Below are 21,244 nucleotides of genomic sequence, written 5' to 3'. Positions count from 1 at the left end.
CCTACAAAAGAAAAAAAAAACTGCATCAAACAGGTTTCGAACTTAGATGGAACGTGATCAGGTGAGCTGCCCTAGCCAGCTGGGCCGTTTTTGTTGTGGGTCGGCCCATCGACGCAGCTCCGCCAAGGCCCAGAAGGGGCAGTATAGCAGCAATCTTAATGAGCCCCTTTTATGTTCTTTTATCCAGTAAATAATCCCACATCGCTAAAAAAATCCCACATCGCTTTGTTACACTGAATCTTGCCGGTTTATATACGTGAACAAGTTACATGAGAACAAGCCCTCTTGAGAAGGGGAGGATGAGATCTGGATTGGATAGAGAAGAGAATGGAGGAGAGGCCGAGATTGGTGGCACAAGATACATGAGAACAAGCCCTCTTGGGTCTTAATAAGCGGAGAATGAGATCTGTATCATCTAGAGATAGAGATTGATGGCGCATCGTTAAAGCAGAACTTTTGAAATAGACATAGGGGAGACAATGGATTCGTTTCCTTTGTTTTCCTGTAGGTTCTAGCTTACAATTCGGCCATTTGTTCCAAACTATTGGAGTTTAATGTTGTATAAGCTTCCGGTTGTGAAATCACAATATAAGAAAACTAATGATTGGTGAAACTATTCGACTCCTGCTTACCATTGTCTAATAGTATGATGATATTGAGAAGCAAAATACAAAGTTACTGAATATCATACTGCTTCATGTCTATCTTTATTTTCTAAGCTTCCTATTATTTACTAGTACAATGCCCGTGCGTTGCCACAGGCCTTTAATTTTTTTCATGTTGGTGTATAAAACTTGATGATATTTTTGTGCCTTTCAATGACATCACATGGGGACCCTTGTCGATGTTTTTAAACGTCGACATAATCCATCTTTATCTCTCTCATCCCCTACAATAATAAACATATATGTAGAAATATACCTTTTGTGTTATCATGTGCTAAATATATACAAAAAATAACAATTATTTGTATGCACCTCTTCTGATTGTGTAAAACTCGACGAGGTCTCAATCCAATCCATCAAAGCATCATCCGAAGCCATCAGTTTTAAACTCTGACCCGAAAAAGTAAAGATATATTCATCGATTAGCTGCTAGATAATAGCATGTGACATTTTTAGTCGAAGTGAGTGGCATCGTGCCTTCTATTAGAGCGGGTCACATCCAATTTCGATATGGCTCACCTTTGAATCACTTGTTGGTAATTATTCCATAGAAATGACTTATTAGGATACGTGATATTATTCACTATATAAAAAATGTGTGACATTTCTTTCAAAGCAAACAGTGGCTTTTCCCTTAAAAAAGCAATCAACAACTCATTTTCTTCTTATCTAAAAAAGGCGATTCACTCTCTCAGCCCACAACACATTGCTCACACTCATATCTCATTCCCCCAACCTACTCACCCCGCGCCGTCGCCATCTCTCCCCACCATGGAAAATCATATCCAAATAAATGCCAGCTCTATCAAAAAAATGAAAAAAAAATCTAAAGATACTTTAACATTGTTATCTATCTTGGTACTGCTACTCATCTCACTTGAAAAGAATATTTACAAATGATAATACTTTTGCTCATATCTCTTCTAAGCAACCTGATGAACATTGTAGTCAATGATACGTCCTTGGTGCTCAAATGGTGAAGCTTCTACTTCACTCCTTGCTTTCTTTAAGAATTGGCACATATTACAATCAAGGACTCCTAATCTCTTGGGCATATATCACATCAAACGATAGGGCATTCTACACAATTGTTTCCCTCCCACTGAAACCTGAAGTTATTAGCCCTACACAAAGGAGTTATTCATGTTGATTTTAACCTTGATGGTATACCTGGTGGATCTACCATTGAATATATCAGACTGCATATGAGGATATATGTGCCTGAATGTGATAGGGACCTGCATCCTTGATCCCAGGCTTATTAATCTTGGTGGACTCGATGAGGTCAATGTTGGCAATACTGCCATCACGAAGCCACATTTTATAATGGAAGCAACATGGTGAGACTCAAATATTGTATTAGGATTTGCGAGCAGCATGTTGAACCCCAAACTGGAGTCATTCTTGTCCTTGAGGCTGAGGTACAGCTTGGTAGCAATCTCTTCAAAGCAGAAGTGGCGGAACTTGATCTTGTCTTCGCCGGTCTTTTATTGGATCAGCATGCTACCACACTTGTCAGAACGACCCTCTATGAAAATATATATTTTAAGAGACATTGGAACAATGCTTTGACAGTACAGGGTTTGTTAGCATGCACTAATCCACTAATCTTTAAAATGAATAAATGTTAGTAATTATATCAAAACCAGAAGATGAACAACACTACTGCTCTCTCCACGACATAAACCGACGAATTCTAGACTCTAACAATCCTGAATATGTATGAATAAAACAACCAGGCTCAGCTATTTTGCATAAACCATGAAAATCTATAGGAACTTCAATGTGTTCAATTGAAAAAATAGCACATGACTATAGAAAGAACAGCAGGCTTGATAATAACTAATCCATGAACAGAACTTGTTTAACACATGACTAATCCATGACTATAAAAAGTTCATTATACTCGGTCACTCGTCTGTTGCGTGCCATGATTTTTCCGTCTTTATTGACCATCATTACTTTGATCCGTCTAACTTGTTTAGCATGTAGCATGTATTCCCATATTGTATGGCTCAATCATTCAAACCTCTATATCGATCATTTACTTGCTTGTGTGGTCTGGGATGCCTTGTGTCCTGTCTATTTGTAATATGATTTTGCTGGCAGGATTTGCTTGTCTTTCTGGAAGGACTGGTTTATCGAGCGATTCTGATCAAGGTGGCCCTTGTCAGCTATTCACGTCCATAGCGATGAATGACTCAATCACTTGGCGCTCCTGTCCAGAAAAAAAATCATTATAAAGTTGGCCCTAGGCGTTTCTAGTGATTTTACAAGAAGAATCAATATAAAGTCTTATAGTCTTCCTGTAGTTGTCATTCTCACGTTTGAAATTTTCAATCTTCTTCCAGACTTAGTCTGGTCCACTTAACCATGTACACAAGGTTGTGCTTCAGGGATGGACATTCCTTATGTGAAATCCAATATGGGATACATAGTAACATCAACATGTCAGACAAAGAGTCACATCGAAGAAAAAACACAAGAAAACTATGAACAGGTTTGTTTCTGTTGAAGACAATCAACAATAGATCATCATTTTTCTGTTTATCTGTTTTTATTTCATTTTAACAAGAGGTCATCATTTTTCCATAGGCTATTCACTTAATTGGTCTCATTGAAATCATTTTGACAACACCCTAAAGGTAAAACAGAACTTGCCATGGTTTTCCATTGAGCTGAAGAATAAAATAAACCACATGCCTGGGAAGTAGATTGATACTGTTGAGTCCAAGAAGATCCATTAGAAACAGCTGATTTAGTGGCCCAAGCTTCTATAGTATATGGTGCAGTATTGCCGATGAATGTAGCAGAAATGCTTTCCTCCAATTTAGCCATTTTTAAATCAAAATCAACAATATTTTCACTGCATTTCACCACATTCAGTTATATTAAAATTTCAGGAATACAAAGTAATAATTTGACAATGGTGCTAAATAAATAAATTATTTCACTCGTAGAGTGCTAGTTCTGGTATCCTAGCAAAGTAAGCTAAATCAAAGTGTCATTGCTAAGAAAGCATACTCAAAACCTCTCTCGATTTTTTTACACCATTACCATACGTGTTTCCAGACTTGATTTTGCTGTTAGGAGCCAGCAACAGCAGCCAGAAGCATTGGCATTATTGATGATATAACTGAACCTTTATGTAGCAAGTGTTTCAGAGATTTATATTCGACACAACAACTTGCTAAATACTACTTTGAACTTAAAAGGTGAGGGAGAAATCAAAACTTGAGTCACACAGTCACATAAATGATACGATGAGAATGAAAAAATCAATGGAAAAGTACCGCTTAATATTTCACAGTTTCATCATGGTCATCAACACCGTTAAGTTGGAATTCGAGAGTTTTAGGAAATGTGACTGTGATTCAGTAGATTTCCCTTCTGCCATAAATAATGATGTATGGATAGCTGCAACTTTTCTTCATACTATCCCAACGCACGGACACATGTAGGACAAAAAAATGACAGCAATCATGGGAAAACATACCATTACCAAAATCAAAGGTATAACATAATATATTGTCAGCATGATAAAAATGAGATCATGTTAATTTCCCTATAAAACTGAGATCAAAGGTATATATTTCACAGGAATTTGACAACCACGATCATAAGTTCTGAATGGCGCTTCAAGGATTAAAAAACATATTGCCCTACAAAAATAAATAAATATTCAAGGAAGACAACTGATGGTTGAATCCTGAAAGTCTAAAACCTCTAGATCACATATCTAGCATCTGATACTTACATCCCTAGTAAAATATAATTTTAAAATTTCCTAGAATACGAAAAGAGCCCTATATAGCTACAAGAGATATGTATGAGGTGACAAGCTCTTACACATGTATATATGTATGAGGTGGTCAGGAGTGAATCCCTTTTCTGATCTCTTTCTTTCATCCATTGTTCTCTGTCTCGCTTGATCCAGTCATGTTCCAGCACTCCTCACAAAAGTATCACTTCCAGACTCCTAGTATGGGCCGAAAGGAGGAGTTTTATTTTTTCTGATTATACATGCAACAGGGAATAGTTAAAAAACAATAACTAATTAAATGATCATGTGGTGAACCGGCTTCTTCTCCACTGCATTTGCTGATGACATAGGAATTCACTGCAATATGGTATTATGAAATTATTTTTCATGAAAAAATGATGATACACTTCATCTAACCAACTTGAATACTCACTTTCCTCAAGAAAACAATCTGAATAGTCTTGTGCATGGCATGATCCAAATTCAGACGACACACTTCCTTATATGCTATCTATTAATGAACGAACGGGTACTTACATGTATATGAGGCCAGAACCAGGCGTCGCGGACAGGGTATCTGTCTTCCACATCATCAGCATGGAGGAGCTCCTCCTCGGCTGCTCACTGAAGGACGACAACGATGTATCCATTTCCCATCTCTATTGTGGAAATGCATTCTGGAAACAATAAAAGAAACAATAAAAATACAGAGAGTTATACTAAAGAAGAAAAATCCTTGCATGCCAATCGTATGAAATAGATAATGCAATTATCCCATATATAAATGCATCCCTAACACCAGCAACCGCTCCGGAATATATTCCATGTAAAAAACGCACCGATCATAGATTTATGAGATAAAAGTAATAGAGTCAAGTTAGACCACCCAAAACGATGCATGTGGTTCTACTTGTCACTTTTGACCTTAAGTGGTTTCCGTGGACATATAGTATGATGAATTTACTACATAGTGACCTTAAATTGTTTCAGTACACATATAGAAGGATAGAAATTCTACATGTACTGGGAACTACCACCAAAGCCATGTTCTATTGGATCCAGCTTGAACAAAAAAATTATATTGATTCATCAATCATAGACATAAAGTTTGGCTCAAAGAAGGAGGACTACATACAACTTCCAAAATTTTATGTGTGCCAACCAGTGGTTTCGGGCTGACATTCAGATAGACGATGCAGCTTGGAAGTAATTCTAAATGACAGTCATTTTCCATATTATATCTGCAGGTGCATGCTAGTGCAAAGTAGTGCTACATCATGAAGTTGTTGTAAGGTACATCGGGAAATAAATAAAAATTCAGTGCAAGCATGGTTGCAAATTATTTGGCAAGAGCGTAGCGTGCAGGCCACTTACCAGGTCCGGCACCCATACGCCCCTAGTAATTAGCAATGGTGAAAAGTCTAAACCAATTGGATGGCACAATCAACAGAAGCAAAAAAAATCCTTGGGCGCCTCTCCACGATCCGTTGCCCGGTCCACCTCGGAGATTGGCCTGCTTCGAGCCCCGTTTGTGTTCAGCAATGGCGGCGGCCCTGCAACTGCAATCATTTATCCTAGTCTCCATAGTAGAACAATGGATGATCACAACTTCAAATTCTAGTATATACTGAATTAGTAAGGACCAGCGGGATAGCAAAAATTCAGAAAATTTCATTCTAAAATAGAAACCTCTAATTAATCAGACAATAAACTTGCCGTTTGATCTGATGATGAAAGGCACAAATGAATGGTTGTCGTGCATGCACATAAAAAATCCACACGAGAGTATGCAATCATCAATTCAATTTTTACAGCCTGGGAGTTAACACTGATAGGCCTTGCCTTGAATCAGGTCAAAACGAATGACCACAAGATTTTATTAGTACAGACTGCAGACCAAAAATTCCTCTTAAACACTTTTTACTGACTTCTGTATTGTTTTGTTCAGTACTTCAGTTCTTCAGTTTAGCATTCTAAACAAGCCAATGATGTTGAAAACAAGGTATGCTATTACAGATAGTTTTAAGGCTTGGCAACCAATGAATTTAGTAGCACACAATTAAACAACATCAGGTGACAAATTCAGCTTCCATGCTGATCCTAAATACTGCAACAAAATGTTTGACAGAATATGCAGGTCAGTTTGGCACTATAAGTTCCCAATCATTAGCTCGCCTCAGGGGTAAAACAAGCTACCTTATAGTAAAGTACCAAATCACATGAGCAGTGTTGTAATCAGTCATGTAGATATTATAGAACATCACTAATTTTAACCAGTTCTGTAGTAGCTGTATAACTTTAGTGATTTTGGAAGCTTTGTAAGACTAATTCCCAAATTCCATATGGTAGTAATTAAAAAATTCCATACAATGAAAATACTCGTATATATTTCCATCATGAACTCAATATACGTGTGAACAAATTGATAAGTAAATCAATATGGTGCATACTCTAAAATCTCAGAGATCTTTGATGTCGTAGAAGTTATTAGTCTTCTACTCGTTTCGGAAATCCCTACAGAAAAAGGGAGTACATTTCAAACTCCAGAACATGATGGTGCAAATGGTGAACTGAATAAAGCTATAATGGGCCAGTATACTACATGGAGCATAAATCTGCAACATGAATTTTGTAGTTATAGTATTATTACTTTCTTCGAAAATGAAAATCTATTTGCAGCATGGGTGTGAAGCATGCATACGCGTGCACAATCAAGGATTGAAGTCCAAATCTCAGCATGTTCCACGTCACCAGAACATCATCGTATTCCCAAGTAACCAAAAATATTGTTACTCCTGGTTGCCGTGAAATTTCTGCAACAAAGAGGGGACAATTCAGTACAGAGATAACAGAGAAAAGGGAGACGTAGTGTTGTTGTCATTGTGCTCCCTCACCTCCCGGCCCTGCAACTTGAAACCACCGGCGCCTCTGCACTGCAACCCCGTATGCACATCGTCCCTCTCCCTCGCCCGACACAAGACACACAAGCTAGCACCGGCCAAAAATCAATCAATCAATCAGTCAGTCAGGGGAAGCTTGTTGATTGACATCCAAAAATTCAATGAGTTAGAGAGCAGAATGAACTCATTAACAGCACACATAAACAACCAACCATCCCCTGGTTCAAACTGGTACTGGTACATATTTACAGATTCGACGGTTCGGTTTAGGCACCAGAAAGCAGAAAGCAGAGATATAAGATGATAGATAACATAGAACCAGAAAGCAGGACGACGACACAGAGAAAAACTTTCAGATTGCAATTCGTGTATACCAAGCTATGCTATGCATTTTGGCATAAGTTGTGGAATCACGCACATATTTTCTTTCAAATAAAAGTAGTACTCAAAGTCTGAATTCAGTTTCAAAGAACAAAGCACGCATACTGAAGTTCGATGACAGGTCGACAGAGGTTGTCCCTGCAGGACACCTTGTCGGACAGCGCTGAACTTGTTGCCGGTGATGCTAGGCACTGGGGGGACGGCATGAACAGTAGCATCGGCGGGAACAGCCTGACGAAGCATTTTAAAAGCATTCATACAGAATATAATCTTCTAGATGATAACAATAAAAAATACAAGTGCAATAATCCACCAAATGTAGGAAAGCATTGTTACAGAATATATATTCTAATCCGTGATAAATAGAGATCTGAAACCATTGATCACATGCAAGAAAACAGGAGGAGGAGGTGCACAACTACATGTAGGGCGTGCAGACGCCGCTGAACTCATGAGTCATGGGCTCCTGTTGCTTCCGTCGATCTCGTCATCCCAAAGTCAAGTATAGTGCCATAACATCAATCATATATGTGTTGGCATTTTACTGTACCTGTTATGACAGGGATGGCCTTGCTTTAAATAGAGCATGTTCAAAGTGTGAGAGTTCAATCAAACTCGACGAACTCATTGATGGTGTCCAATTTACCAGGAATTGGGTTCTCTCATCCAAAGCGGCCACAACTACTTAGTTTTACCTAAACAAGGAAGGCATGGTCAAACAATTTAATTCCACGCGTTGCACATTCATAAATCACATGACAGATGTACCACGCATTCATAATTGTACAAAGTAACTACCAAGTGTTCCCGAAAGAATAAATCCACACACGCAATCAGCTAAACATAAAAATTTACCTCAAAAAAATAGGATGTATGGTGAGTTAGTGCTTGCACGGGTTCATATTTTCCTTACTTCTGATTCGCTCTCCCCAATATACTTGTTCAATTGATCAGGCCCCTAAAGTTCCAGAAAAGGAAACATTGTACAGTTTATACAGAACACAAATTAGGTAGAAAGAATATGGCAATCTCAAAATAAATTGTCATTAGTGTTTTCCCACAACCTGGAGATCCAAGCAGAAAAAGACCAGCTCGCATGACTGGCACCAAAAAGGGAAGATGAAACCATAATTAGGTATTTAAAGCAGTAACATGAAACACTAAAACTTATAAAATGCAAATAAAAACCGCAGATCTTGGTGAACTACCTTCGATATGAATTCAGAGGTGGCTAACGGTTTTAATCTACCAATCACTATGATGACCAGATGACACATAGTTAACTGCAATACCACACGCCCTGCCCTGTTCATCGCTTAGGGCAGCAATGTGGTCACTGGATAAAGATTAAAAAAATTCAGGCGCCTGGTTTGAACAATAACACACGCCCTCCCCTGTTCCCAAAAAATACCATCAACATGGCCACTGGCTAAAGTTTCAGGAGTACCCATTCTTGGAGTCGCCCACTCGAGTCCTAAATGTTTTAGCAAAGTATAAAGTACAAAGGTTAATCATGTGTCGCTGCATGTTTCAGCAATTATATGGTAAGGAATCAAGCTATGAACTCAGGCATACCTTGGTATCTTGGCCTTCTAGTTCATCAAAGATCAGGTTCAGCCTTTCAGGTACCTAATAAGAAATAAGAACAGATTTGTCAGGTGGCAACTTAGATACCAACGATGACCGTGTATGCCTGAGACCAACAAGCAGCTCATCAGGGAGGTGGGTTAAGACAAGAAGCAGCTCATCAGGGAGGTGGTGAATCTAAGGATGCCCATCTGCACCGGGGAGCAGAACAAGATGTGGTGTGGTGAGACTGCAATAACAGGCTCATTGCCCATAACCGTGTGGCGGACATACGAAATTCAGTTTGTTCCTAGCTACTCCCTCCGTTCCTAAATATAAGCCCTTTTAGATATTCTAATGTGGACTACATACAAAGCAAAATGAGTGAAACTACACTCTAAAATACGTCTATATACATCCGAATGTAGTCCGTATTGAAATCTCTAAAAAAAGGTTTATATTTTGAAACAAAGGGAGTAGATTTTATGTCCTGTATATAAATGGACCCGAGAGATGAAATTTAGTCCTCTCCCCAACCAGACATACCAGCCCCGGCTTCTTCCCAGCAGTTGTCGGATCATGCTCCAGGACAAGTTTTTTTACGAGGATTGAAATGCAAACCCTTGTGTTGCTATGCTGCCACCCAAGACAGTATTCTTGGATTAAAGTTATCAAATACCAGAATGTAACAGAACTAAACATTACATTTGTGAGATTTGAAATCACTCACCACAGAACAAGCCTATCGTCGCAAGAAAGTGCTAATGAAACACAAGTTTTATAGCAACCACGGTTTAATCATCATTTGGGACACGGTAAAGACCAACCACAAACCTAGTCACGGAAGCAGCTTCCCGGCCATGAAGCACGCGAACTTATTGCTCCGGGAGTACTCATACGGCACCCCAGCCACGGTGAGCAGCCGCTCCAGGACCTCCTTGGCCTGGTCGGGCTCCGCGGTCTCGCACTCCAGCTCGTAGTTTGTGCCGAAATCTTAGTGTGTCTCGTCGAGCTCTAGCAAGAGCCCCTGCCCCTCGCCCTCCTCGAGCTCATACACACCGCGGGTGTTCCGGAAGCCGCCAAGGCAGACGAACGGCGCTTTGTCCCCGCCGACGCCATACTCGTCGGAGACGAGCCGGACGATGGGGGAGTCGACCGCGCCGAGACGGGCGGGGTTGTCGACGCAGGTGAGGGCGAGGGCGGGGTCGAGGGGCTCCATGACCTCCTCAACGCGGCTGACGCCGGCGTCGATGCGCGGGCGGCGCTTGAGCGTGAGGACGGTGCGGGAGGGGTCGCGGTCGTCGGTGCCGTAGAGGCGGACGTCCCGCTGGGCGGCGGTGGCGGCGGCGAGGGGCCGCGCTGGGGCGTCGGTGCGGAGCAGGCGGGGCGCGAGGAAGGAGGAGAGGCGCCGGTGTGCAGCCGCGTCGGGGAGACGGAGCTTGATCTCGACCTCCATGGGGTTGGGGTTGCGGCTAGGGCTGGGGGGGGGGGCGGGGCCTGGAAGGGGCGGGCGGTGGCGGCGTCTACTCTGGGAGTTCTAGGGATCGAGAGGAGCGGACGAAAAAACCTACGAAAAAAACCAGTGGAAGGTAGGACGAAAAAAACCGGACGAAAATAAACCCGGAACGGAGACTACCAACCGAGACATTATGAGTAGAGATTTCTCCATGTTGAAACTTGGACTCATATATATCATGGTGATAGTGTGTTCCACAACCTGTTCTTCTGTGTAACTGAATCAATATTTTCTCCGATTGCAACGCACCGGCATATGTGCTAGTACTACCTAAAAGAAACAGAGTGTTCCGTCTCCCGTCTTATGTTTCGTCAAACCTCTGTGCCCCACCCCGACGTACGATCGCTTCCCACCTCCGTTCGGTTTTCCACCTCTCTACGATCTTGGTTTTTCACTGATTTTGTTTCCGTAATAATTGTCCCTCCTATTTTTTCGTTCCTTCCCCACGTCCCACCCCTAGGGCTGCGTACACTAGTAGAAAACAGGGCTTTGGTCCAGGCCGGGTAAGCCCATTAATCCTGGTTCACTCATGAACCGGGACCCATGGGGGCATCGGTCCCGGTTCGTGAGGCCAGGGGACCGGGCAGGCCTTGTGGGGCATTGGTCCCGGTTCGTATGGCCCCTTTGGTCCCGGTTCGTGTCTGGAACCGGGACCAAATGGGGTCCTTTAGTCCCGGTTCCAGCCACGAACCGGGACCGATGAGATGCCTATATATACCCCGTTGCCCGCGAGCGGAGCAGTGAAGTGCTCTATTTTTTTGGCCGGCCGGGGGAGAGCTTTGTGGTGCTCTAGCTCACCTCCTATGCACATTAGGTGTTTGATGAAATGCCTGAGCCACACTTAAGCTTTCTCCTCTCGAAGCTCCTTGTCCAAACTTCATTTTCCTCAAGATTTGTCTAGGTTTGGCGGTCCGTCCTGTCCCATCCCCATCCTCATCACCGTCGATCGCCCGCGCCGATCTCGTCGCCGGCACCACCGTGGTGAGCCTCTTGATCTTATCTTCTTTCTAAAAGAAAAAAGTTCTTACTTGTATGATATAAATAGATACTTATGTAATTTTCTTACTTTTATTATCGTTTGTTATTATATAGTGCGATGGTTTTGGTATCCGCCTCTGTCGGCTCTCGTCCTGTCTATGATTCGGATGTGGTATATATTATCTTTTATAACTATTTGGTTCATTTAGTGTTTATGACAATTATGCCGACCAACGTGGCATAGATTTTTTTATCTAGGAGGTATGTGAACCCAACCGACCTTATTGTCGAGAGGTTAAATTTAGTTGAAGAAGAAAACAATTACTTGAAGGAAAAATTGAAAAAAATTTGAGGAGGAGAAGATGATATTGGAGTTGCATGTTGTGGATGTTGTCGATGATCACAAGATCAAGATGGATGCAATGCGCTTGAAGATTAGAAAGATTAGAAAATATGCCATTCATACTGAGGCTTGGTATCATTATGCCGTTGGATCAATTGTTACCTTAGTTGCGATTATGATCGCATTTGTTGTTGCATTGAAATGTTTTAGATAGTTTCAATGTATGGTTTAATTAGATGCTCTGGAGAGCTATATGTTGTTCAATGAGAACTATGTATGTACTTTGGTTTTAATGTGATGATGAACTTCTATTAATTAATTTGGTCACTTCTGTATTCATGATGTTCTGTAATGGTTTTTGACACACTTAATTATATATAATGCACGCAGATGAACCGACAATGGATGTACGGTGACAGACGCACCTCCGAGTACATTAAGGGCGTGCATAATTTTCTCGAAGTGGCTGAGGCAAACAAGAAGAATGGTTTTATGTGTTGTCCATGCCCTATATGTGGGAATACGAAGTCTTACTCTGACTCGAAAACCCTTCTGTCTCCAAGCTCGAGGCCACGCGCCCGCTCAAGTGGTCCCAATGCGCCATCACTTTCAACTCGGCAGATCAGCTCAAGTGCGCGGCCACCGCTGGCGCCCTCCCGATGCTGTGCTCTCCAGTCATCAGCAATGTGCAGGTTACCAAGACCCTCATCAACGGCGGCGCAGGGCTCAACGTCTTGTCCGTCGACACATTCGACAACCTCCAAGTGCTATATGAGCAGCTCCAGCCTACCAAGCCTTTCTCAGGAGTGACCGACGGTTCCACCACACCGATAGGGCAGGTCCGCCTGCCTGTCACCTTCGGAGAGCGCAAGAACTACCGCACCGAGCTCATTAACTTCGACGTCGCACACATCCGCCTGTCGTACAATGCCATCCTCAGGTATCCAGCCCTGGCCAAGTTCATGGTAGTCACCCATCACGGCTACAACGTCCTCAAGATGCCGGGAAGCGGCGGAATCATCACGGTCCCATGTGAAGAAAGAGATGTGGTGTGCTCCCTCGAGCGCGCCTTCTAGGCTGCAGCAATCGATGACCCCGACAGCAGAAGTGAGGGCCCTCCGGAGGCCATCCCCAAGAAGAAGCAGCCGCGCCGCGCAGGACCTCAGGAGGATGGTGTCGCGACAGGAGCCTCGTCAAGATCAGCGTCCGTCCCTAGGGCGCCTCCCTCCATCGCATAGGAAGGCGCGCCCGGCGCCCTCCTCGGGCAGGGCTCGTGGGCTCTCTTCTGGAGGGCCTCAGACCTTGCCAACCTCACGAGGGAGGCGCTTGGGCACCATTTGGAGGCGTGTTTCGCGGCACGTTTCCCTCAGGAGAACACAGGGCAAGGAGTGCCCATCACTCAGGAGTTTATCGCCAGGACCACTCAAGAACTGCAGGACGCAAGAGCTATGTGCGGCGACAGCCGCTCACAAGGTGCAGCTCCCCATCCAGGCGAGGATGCCGGGCTGCGAGTTTGCATCGACATCCTAGGGCTCATCAGGGCCGCATCTCAGGAGCGTTTCTGGCCTTCGCGTGCGGGCCGTTGCGAGGCCCTCCACGCAGCTACGTTCGCATGCCTTTCGGCTTGCCGAGCGTGGCGTCAGCCTAACAGCGCAGCATGCGGTGTATCCCGGCGGCTCAGGAGGCCAGGTACCACGCCGTCCTAGAGGAAATGGAGACGGTCTTCAGGGAACCTCCCGAGCCCCTGAGCCTCCCGAGGCTCAGGGGCCTGGTGGTTCGTGAGGAGCCACCCCTTCGACGCACGCCTTCAGCTACACCAACTCTACTTCGTCTACAGAACCAAGTGACATCTTCCAAGCTCGTTTAGCTGGGAGCGCCCCTCGGGCTGCATTATTCCCAGGCCGCACGGGTCCGTCCCTGTGGCATGTATCCCTTTTGCTCTTGTCTTTAGCTTACCTTGCTAGGGCGCCCCTCGGGCTGCATTATCCCCAAGCCGCTCGGGCCGGACCCAGTGGCATGTATCTTCCTGCATTTACCCAAGCTGATCTGCTTTCCATGCTTAACTTGCCTACAGTTATCATCTGCTCGATCGCCACCAGCCGCGGGTCCATTCACCCCATGCAATTCGCTTGCGCATTAAAAGGGGGGCTCCTGAGCATCACGACTCAGGAGCTCTTACTGGCTCTCCAGCCCTCACCCCCTGGCCTTGACCACGGCATCGCGACCTGGCATACCAGCGGCGGCTGAGCTCGCTCGAGGGCCGGGTCCTGAGGACGTAGAGTGCATGCACCTAACCGCCTTGCAGGAACACACAGTCACCAAGACTCAAGACCAGGCGCAACCCGCCTTGAGGTAGGGCCTCGTGAGTCCCGCGCTGGCTCACGAGTGCCCAGATACACCTCGCAGCCCTGCCGTGCAAGCCACGTGTCAGGGCGGGGGTGTACACGCCCCGGGGGCTCCTCCCGGAGGGCCCCCCCATCCCACGCACAAGTGGAAGCACCATGCTCCGCGCTGGCCGTCGACACTGCCGAGGAGCGGCTATGCCCGTGCACAAGCGGAAGCACTATGCTCCGTGCTGGTGATAAACAACTAAGGGCGACCCCACGGTCGTACCAACCTCAGGGAGCCCAGAGCTCAGTGTCCAGCCTCACCGCAACGCCTCCCCTCGGGAGAGCCGCGCGAGGGGGCTGGGCACGGGGGCTACGCTTGGGTCACGCCCAAAGCCGCACGCCACCCAACCAGGTCTCCCGGACCTGGGCGTCGCGCGCCCCTCCCGAGGCCTTGGCGAGGGCAGGTATGGAGATTGTTTGCACGTCAAGGGGGACTCCTGAGCATCGCGACTCAAGAGCCTAACTGGTCACGTAGCCCCTCACTCCTTGGTCCGTCCTGGTCTCTGGTCGGCCCAATGGCGGTTGAGGTATGCGCGGGGCCGGGCTCTGCCGACGTAGAACATTAATCTATCCTCGCGTACTCTCCCTATAAGCTGTTTGCGCGTCAAGGGGGACTCCTCAGCATCGCGACTCAGGAGCCTAACTGGTCACGTAGCCCCTCACTCCTTGGTCCGTCCTGGTCTCCGGTCGGCCCAATGGCGGTTGAGGTATGCGCGGGGCCGGGCTCTGCCGAAGCAGAACGCAAAGCAAATAGGAAGGAAAATCGCAAAATCTCGAAGCAAATATTACAAACACATTGTCCTCACGATATTAAATGAGAAGTCTAAACGCCTCCATGAGGCCTAATGCATGTTGCAGGGACGAAATGGGAAACTAGTTGTAGGTCACCCCTGGGCACCGCTAGCGCCTGCAGAAGGTGCTCCATCCCGGGTAGCGACGCCTTCGCCTACACCACCGGCCGCAGGATCGGCGGCATCGCCATACAAGGGTGAGGAGACAAAGCCGCGGAACTTCCCCAGCAGGGCCTCCACCTGGCCTTGCACAGCTGCAGTGGCGGCCTCACAGTCATCCTCAGCCACGGGTTCCAGCAGCTCCTCAAGGCGAGCATTGGGGTCGCGAAGGTGCAAGTGGCTGAAAACGCGAGTCAATGCAGCTGAAGATAGGACACGAGCCTCTACCTCCGCCATAGGACCGACGCCGTCAACGACTTCCTCGAGCGCCTTCACCAAGATGGGAAGCAGCAGGGCAGGGCCGTCCTCGTCGGTGGCCAACGACTTCTCCAGGCCGTGCTCGTAGAGTGTCTTCAGCGCCTTGTGAGATCTCTGTTGGGGAACGTAGTAATTTCAAAATTTTCCTACGCACACGCAAGATCATGATGATGCATAGCAACGAGAGGGGAGAGTGTTGTCCACGTACCCTCGTAGACCGACAGCGGAAGCATTATCACAACGCGGTTGATGTAGTCGTACGTCTCCACGATCCGACCGATCAAGTACCGAACGTACGGCACCTCCGAGTTCTACACACGTTCAGCTCGATGACGTCCCTCGAACTCCGATCCAGCGGAGTGTTGAGGGAGAGTTTCGTCAGCACGACGGCATGGTGACGATGATGATGTTCCACCGACGCAGGGCTTCGCCTAAGCTCCGCAACGGTATTATCGAGGTGTAATATGATGGAGGGGGGCACCGCACACGGCTAAGAGATCTCAAGGATCAATTGTTGTGTCTCTGGGGTGCCCCCTGCCCCCGTATATAAAGGAGCAAGGGGGAGACGGCCGGCCAAGGGGAGAGGCGCGCCATAGGGGGGAGTCCTACTCCCACCGGGAGTAGGACTCCTCCTTTCCTTGTGGGAGTAGGAGAAGGGAAGGGGGAAGGAGAAAGAAGGAAGGGTGCGCCCCCCTTCCCTAGTCCAATTCGGACCAGACCATGGGGAGGGGTGCGGCCACCTTTTGAGGCCTTTCTCTCCTTTCCCGTATGGCCCATTAAGGCCCAATACGAATTCCCGTAACTCTCCGGTACTCCGAAAAATACCAGAATCACTCGGAACCTTTCCGAAGTCCGAATATAGTCGTCCAATATATCGATCTTTACGTCTCGACCATTTCGAGACTCCTCGTCATATCCCCGATCTCATCCGGGACTCCGAACTCCTTCGGTACATCAAAACTCAATAAAACTGTCATCGTAACGTTAAGCGTGCGGACCCTACGGGTTCGAGAACTATGTAGACATGACCGAGACACGTCTCCGGTCAATAACCAATAGCGGGACCTGGATGCCCATATTGGCTCCCACATATTCTACGAAGATCTTTATCGGTCAGACCGCATAACAACATACGTTGTTCCCTTTGTCACCGGTATGTTACTTGCCCGAGATTTGATCGTCGGTATCTCGATACCTAGTTCAATCTCGTTACCGGCAAGTCTTTACTCGTTCCGTAACACATCATCCCGCAACTAACTCATTAGTCACAATGCTTGCAAGGCTTATAGTGATGTGCATTACCGAGTGGGCCCAGAGATACCTCTCCGACAATTGGAGTGACAAATCCTAATCTTGAAATACGCCAACCCAACAAGTACCTTTGGAGACACTTGTAGAGCACCTTTATAATCACCCATTTACGTTGTGACGTTTGGTAGCACACAAAGTGTTCCTCCGGTAAACGGGAGTTGCATAATCTCATAGTCATAGGAACATGTATAAGTCATGAAGAAAGCAATAGCAACATACTAAACGATCGAGTGCTAAGCTAACGGAATGGGTCAAGTCAATCACGTCATTCTCCTAATGAGGTGATCTCGTTAATCAAATGACAACTTATGTCTATGGCTAGGAAACATAACCATCTTTGATTAACGAGCTAGTCAAGTAGAGGCATACTAGTGACACTCTGTTTGTCTATATATTCACACATGTATTATGTTTCCGGTTAATACAATTCTAGCATGAATAATAAACATTTATCATGATATAAGGAAATATATAATACTTTATTATTGCCTCTAGGGCATATTTCCTTCAATCTCTTCTCGAGATCGGCGAAGGACACACGGTCTTCGGCCAGGACTCGTGCCTTGGCATCAAGATCGGCCTTCCTCGCCTCCATCTTCTGCTCCAGCTCCTCCAACCGGTTGCGCTCGGCGGCCTGCGTCTTCCCCAACTCTGCCAGCTCAGCATCATGGTTCTTGACGGCGTCCTCCCGGGCCTTCACCTCCTCCTCCTTCGCTTGGCGGCAGCGTGCTTCTTCGGCGTGCTCGTCGCGCAGGCTCTGCAACTCGTCCTCCAGCACTTGGCAGCGGTCACGGAAGGCCTTGGCATCCTTTAGCGCCATCTCACGATCGGCTGTGGCGCTGGCGGCACTTTGCTTCTCCTTCTCGGAAGCCGCAGTGGCCTGGCCCAGCGCCGCACGGACCGCCAGGTCGGAGTGAAGCCAGCCAGAGGCCAGCTCCAGGCGCCCGGCCACCAGGCGTGGGTCCGCGCCCAGGAGGTCTGCCTGCAACTGGGTCATCTCCGAAAGAGCATGTTCCAAAACAATAGCAGGAGCAGAAGAACCTGGGAGCGGAGGTGCAGTAGTGGGAGGAGGCGACATCGTCACCAGGGCCTGGGAGATTGTGGGTTCCGGAGCAATTGGGACCTCACCAGCCGCACCAGGCGCCGGCACCTCCGGAGCCAGTGGGGCCATGGGGGCTGATTCCACGCGGTGATGCTCCTCTTGGCCTTGCGAGGACGACCGGGCTGGGGAGATGTGGGCGCTGCTACCTCCTTTCTCTACGGAGGGAGGCACGGCCGCCGCATCCTCCTCCCTCTTCTTCGCCGAAGACGTCGGCCTGGTCAACCAAGGGCGAGCATCAGGAAACAACGAGCACAAACAGGGACAAGGCAAAGCTTAAGACACTTACCGATCCATCATGATATACTTCCGCTTGGGGAGCTGGAAGCCTGACAGCACCGGGACCTGAGGAGCAGGCGTTCGAGTTCCGGCAGCGATAGGAGGTGCGGAGGCAGAACCGGAGCCAGCCTTAGGAGGCATCGGGATGGAAGTGGCATCGCGAGGCACCAACGACGACCTACCCCATGTTGGGATGAGGGGCTGCTCCCTCTCCTCCTGGCGGGCGTTGGCCTCGGCATCGTCAGGAAGGGCGCGGAGGATCTCGACTTTGCTTGGAGGGGAAGTCTCCCCCACCTCTTCAAGAGTCTTCTCCGAGTCCACCTCCTCTTCTCCCTCCCCGCAGGACTCGTCGGGGGACACTTCCACCGGGTTCGGCGCCACGGGGGCTCTCGGAAGCGCCGGCGGCACCAGCCTGCGCGCGTCAAAGGTCGGCCTGGAGGCGACGAACTCCTCCCGGTCCCTGCGTTGGGACTGGGGAGCAAAGGCGCTTGGCGGGTACTCCTGGTTGTCCCCAACTATGAGGCGCAGGACATCGGCCAATTCATCGCGAGGCAGGGCCCCCGGCCTCAGGCGGGTCTTGTTTCCCTCTTCTTAAAGCTCCCATAGGGGGCGCGCGCGCCTGGAGCGAAGCAATTCGCAGCGTCAATAACTCCCTCAGGAGCATGACCCCCGTCACCTTGGCCGCCCTCGCGTTGCTCGGCTTCAAGTCGGTCATCATCTGCCCCAACACTAATGATGCCCGCTTGTCGGTAAGCTCCGCCTTGGGCCACCCCCCGTTGGAAGAGGGCACCACCGTTGGCAACACCAGACGCGGATCGGCACGCTTGGCGTTTATCATGACCCATTTGGATCGAATATTGTCGGCCCTCTTCCCGGTGCTCGAGATCGAGTTGGCCTTGCCGCATGCGACGAAATTAGCGCATCCGGAAACGTGCACCTCGCTGACACGGAGGAAGAAGAAATGGCGCAGGAGCGCCACAGATGGCATCACGCCCAGGTATGCCTCACAGTAATAGGCGAAGATGGATAGGAGGAGGACAGAGTTGGGATGGAGATGCAACGCTTGCAGCCCGTAGTGGTCGAGGACTTCATAAAAGAAATCAGAGAAGGGAGGAAACAACCGGACGGCAACGCTGCTCGAGAAGAAGGGGAAGAAGGTGCTTCCCTCAGGCTCCGGCACGTCGGAGGCAAGCCGGAGCTCGGTCTCCCCCCACTCATTGCTCTCACCCGCCGTCAGCAGGCGCACGGAGGCGAGGCTCTTCTCCATGACGGTGGGGGCCTCAAGGGCCGGCTCATACCAAGCCGGTGCTGAGGAAGTCTTGACCTTGCACGGCGCCATGGATCGCAGATGCAGGATGAGATTGGAGTGGATCTGCAGGCAGCGGTAGCAAGGGGCAAGAAGGGGATTTGGAGTGAGGCAAGGAAGAAGCAATGAAGGCAAGTACTGCCTGCGCAACCTTTTGTCAGGCAAGCAGTTGCTGAGGCAGCATGGGGAAGCAGAGACGCCCACGTCCAATCAACCGCCACGCGTCAACTGAGGCCGCATGCTTTTGGGGCCCGCGGCGCTCCGAACTTGACCCTTGGCTTCGCCGCGAAGCCAAGCCCGAGCGCACCTTGGGCCCGGGGGCTACTGTCGGTGTTCTGGGAACGGGGGTCCCCAGACTTGCCTGCCTGCGGTCCACGGCGTGGCTAAGCCAGGAGGCCGTACGGCCCATCTTCATCAACAAGGCATCCAAGACCCTCACGAGGGGCCAAGCCTCGCGAGGCGGACGATGCAAGACCTCCTCAGGAGTGGCCTAGTCAGGCAGGCTCACGAGGAGCGGATATATCAAGGCGGGGCAAACCTCACGAGGCTCTCGTGACGTGAGCCATGACGATCGGCACCAGGCGGGCGCCAGGCGTGCGCTAGCGCGCGCAGCGTCCTTGTTTCCTCTTTGGTGCTAAGGAGGCCAGGACAGGCAAAGAGTACTGAGGCATCAGGCAAAGGTTGTCATATCAGTGCAACGAGACCAAGACCAGAAGGACGGCAAGACGGAGGTCATCGTGGAGCCCAAAACGGCGTCACCACCAGAGCTTTTCGCAGGTGAAGACCACTTTTGTCAGGATAGCTTGTACTAGCTGCCCCCCTTCAAATTTGCTCGCCATTGTTGGCTCCCTTCCCGCTCAATATTTGGGGAGAGGACCAGGGCCTATATAAGTAGAGCTAGCCACCACAGCAGGGGCATCGAGCAGTTCATCCAGCTCTCACCCACTAAGTCACCAAGCACAAGAACACCTCAACCTCAGGAGGTTGTTCTTTCCCTTGTACTATTCTTCATCAGCCCAAGAGGCAATCCACCACCACACACTGGAGTAGGGTATTACACCACAACGGTGGCCCGAACCAGTATAAATCTCGTGTCTCTCTGTGTTGTGAGTTTGTCGAGTTCGTCCGCAAGATCTTAACGAGCTAGGGCGTAGATCGGTTGGAGGGAAAGACTTCGCGCGCACCCAAGTGTTTGAACCTTAAGGGTTTGCTGGAACCCCACATCCGACACCTACCTATCATTGGGTGGAAGAAAGAAGTCGAACAAAAACAAAATGCTCAAGTGTAGTTATCCAACCCGAGACCTCAAGTTTGATGAGCGAATAGGCTAACCAGCTACACCACCCTCCTGTTATGTTCAACGAGAGGAAAATAACCTTTTATACATTCCTGCATTCGTGTGACAAGCATGCCGTGTTTTTTTGCGTGCGAGTCATTGGGATTTAAATCATAATCGTGTCATGTGGCTTTGGTGGTAAGGTCTTTTGGGATTTAAAGCAGTGTTGGTAGTATAGAAATAATGCAGCCTTAGTCACCTTA

General features: G+C 48.0%; 1 long non-coding RNA gene and 1 pseudogene across 1 annotated transcript; both read right to left on the bottom strand.

The window, feature by feature from the left end:
- Positions 1 to 8,207: 8,207 nt before the first annotated feature.
- Positions 8,208 to 9,039, bottom strand: LOC123142220 (uncharacterized). Its single transcript, XR_006470550.1, has 4 exons — positions 8,918 to 9,039; positions 8,565 to 8,809; positions 8,356 to 8,404; positions 8,208 to 8,259 (listed from the first exon to the last, which is right to left on the bottom strand). It is a non-coding gene; the product is annotated as an uncharacterized lncRNA (long non-coding RNA).
- A 1,012-nt stretch (positions 9,040 to 10,051) lies between these two features.
- LOC123142219 (triphosphate tunnel metalloenzyme 3-like) lies at positions 10,052 to 10,756 on the bottom strand (annotated as a pseudogene).
- Between the last annotated feature and the right edge of the window lie 10,488 nt (positions 10,757 to 21,244).

This window comes from Triticum aestivum, chromosome 6D (genome assembly GCF_018294505.1).
Source record: "Triticum aestivum cultivar Chinese Spring chromosome 6D, IWGSC CS RefSeq v2.1, whole genome shotgun sequence".
NCBI lineage: Eukaryota > Viridiplantae > Streptophyta > Magnoliopsida > Poales > Poaceae > Triticum > Triticum aestivum.
This window is presented reverse-complemented; position numbering and strand designations above follow the sequence as displayed.